The 2,559-nt window shown below is 35.2% G+C and overlaps 2 long non-coding RNA genes across 2 annotated transcripts; one reads left to right on the top strand and one right to left on the bottom strand.

Moving 5' to 3' along the window:
* Positions 1 to 35: 35 nt before the first annotated feature.
* Positions 36 to 1,223, top strand: LOC109588428 (uncharacterized). Its single transcript, XR_002188150.1, has 5 exons — positions 36 to 175; positions 301 to 572; positions 624 to 680; positions 771 to 874; positions 1,090 to 1,223. It is a non-coding gene; the product is annotated as an uncharacterized LOC109588428 (long non-coding RNA).
* A 986-nt stretch (positions 1,224 to 2,209) lies between these two features.
* LOC109588427 (uncharacterized) lies at positions 2,210 to 2,559 on the bottom strand. The gene is made up of 3 exons (XR_002188149.1): positions 2,524 to 2,559; positions 2,355 to 2,464; positions 2,210 to 2,301 (listed from the first exon to the last, which is right to left on the bottom strand). It is a non-coding gene; the product is annotated as an uncharacterized LOC109588427 (long non-coding RNA).

The following is a 2,559-nucleotide window of genomic DNA, read 5'->3' on the forward strand; positions in this document are numbered from 1 at the left end:
TATACTTTTATCTTTATTATATTTTTTAATTTCATTTAGATATAGTCTTCAATATGCTCAGACTGATTATCTGGTAAGTGGAGGTCATGGATCAGATTGGCAGTTAATGAGAGTATAATTAGTAACCTCCTCCAGTCCTCCCTCCCTCCCTCTCTCCTTCACTGTCATTTGGAGGGTAAGGCCTTCCTTTATTTAACTTTGATTGTATTACTAATAATAATGTACATGTATTGGACACATTTTACATTTCTCCCTCCTACTGGTGGGCAAAATAATATTGTCCTCTCTCTCTCTCTACAGTAGGAGGAGGAGGATCATTATGCCATTAGTTAATTCATAATGTCTGTTGATACTCAATTGAACTGGACGATAAAGGAGGAGATATTAATGGAGACACACCCCTACCTCCTCTGGAGAAGTAACAACAACAACAATAAACAACAAACAAGTAAACAAACAAGAGGAGGAGGAGACAGTAATACAGGACAAGTTAAAGGTATGTACATGTATCAATTAATAATTAATTCCACCCATTGCATTGACTGATGAGAGACAAAGCTGCTGGCTATTAGGTAAGTTGCTATTGATAAGTATCTAATATAAGCATCTCTTTCTCCTTTTAGAATCAACTCCTCCTACTGATACAGTCTCTGCTATGATACCTTTAGCTCCTGCACCAAGTGAGTATAATGGTTCTTCACTTAACTGTTATTTATTATGACCTCCTGACCACCTTTGCCTTTGGATCCTATGTTCTTTTTGCTGTTCAGTGAAGGAGCAAACACAGGCGGTGGCTTAGCAGTTTAATGATGAGTTACTTAAGAAGGAGGCCACCACTGACTCAAGGAGTGAGACCTTCTCTTCAATAATGAAAGTATGATATAGTTCATACACAACTGTACGCTCTCTTGCTCTCTCTGTAATAATTGTATATGAAATATTGATATCATTTAAGATTTTATTGAAGATAACACTCACTCATTACCTTACCTATTTGTTACACATTATTCTGTGCTGCTGTGATTCACATTCAGTATATAATCTTTCTACAATTAGGTGTATAATTCTCTCTCTCTCTCCCTCTTTTAGGTGTGATTCCATTGATAAACTCCGTAAAAGGTGTGAGCTGAGACCATTGATTGAGAGATACAGGACTCACAACAGTTCATGGACTTCTACCAGTTTACGTTTAATGTTGTCAAAAACTCGGGCAGAAAGGACTAGGCTAGTGACATAATGTTATACATGTACATGTACATGTAGGATCATGTTTGCTAAACTTGCAACACAATGGTTTCAACGTACACGTGTTGATGGGGGAATTTTGCAAGTGATGCTACTAAATTTTGAGAGTACATGTACATGTATAATTTAATGTATATTGTATGAATTGATTAAAATATTTTTGTGCTTTTTATTTCTCTACAGATCTTGAGATGGCCATTGCCTGCTGGAATCTTATTTTTACTGGTTGCTTCAAATTTTTGGACTTTTGGTGTGACTTTTTAAAAGCAAGCAATGCTTGTATTGACATATGAAGGTCTCATTTCACCTCTCCCTCTCTCCCCCTCTCTCTCTTTCTCTCTCTCTCCCTCCCCCTCCCTCTCTCAGTCTCATTATAAAGGAGCTGGCAATACCCAAAGACACTTGGAACCTTCTGCTAGAGTTTTCTAACAGGATTGATGACACCATGAGCAATTATGATGAAGATGGTAGGCCTATACTGTATAAGTTGTAATGTCCTCCTCTTTAAATAATTTGTGCTTTGTACAGCACTATATGGCAGCTTTATGTCTTTGTAAATTTTTTGATGATTTTATGCATATACATTGTACACTGTACATGTATAGCACTTTACTGTGAACATGTACATGTACAGCACTTTACTATGAACATGTACATGTACATTAATGATTTTGTGATAGGTTTATTATTCATAGGTCAGTCTATACTCAAACTATATGTACATGTACAATGTATACGTATTTCTTGTCATTTCTCTATCTTCTTTTATTCTTTCTGTAGGTGTTCACTGCAAAAATAATGGTGGGTTGTTCACACCAAAAAAGGTGTGTTCAAAGTCATCATATAGCTCACTCCATAAGTGGGTAAATTACACTTTAAAAAGTGGAGATTCCCACTACTATAGGTGGCAAAAAGCTATCAATAATAGTGGTTCCGCAACATTCGCACAGTAGATAAATAGTTTAAACAAAAATATTTTAAAAATAAATACTATATAGATCTAACAATAATGTTTACAGTTTGTGTTCTTTCTTTCATGCATTCTTGAACATGCACCTATAGCAAGAGACACAATTAGAAAAAGAGATGGAAACACCCAATTTCCTTACTGTGTCATTAGAATTGTAACAGCTAAAAAGCAAAGTCTTAATTGTCTTGTATTGAATCAGCCAAGGCACAAATCATTCAAATGAACATTACTATAATTACAAACAGTAGCCTATGTAAATGGGGAAGGAAGAATAAAGGATAATCAACAATAATCAACAATATGCATACTATGTCATGATATACAAGTCTTCTATACAAATTCAG

Source organism: Amphimedon queenslandica, unplaced genomic scaffold, assembly GCF_000090795.2.
Source record: "Amphimedon queenslandica unplaced genomic scaffold, v1.1 AMPQUscaffold_12102, whole genome shotgun sequence".
In the NCBI taxonomy this organism is placed as follows: Eukaryota; Metazoa; Porifera; class Demospongiae; order Haplosclerida; family Niphatidae; genus Amphimedon; species Amphimedon queenslandica.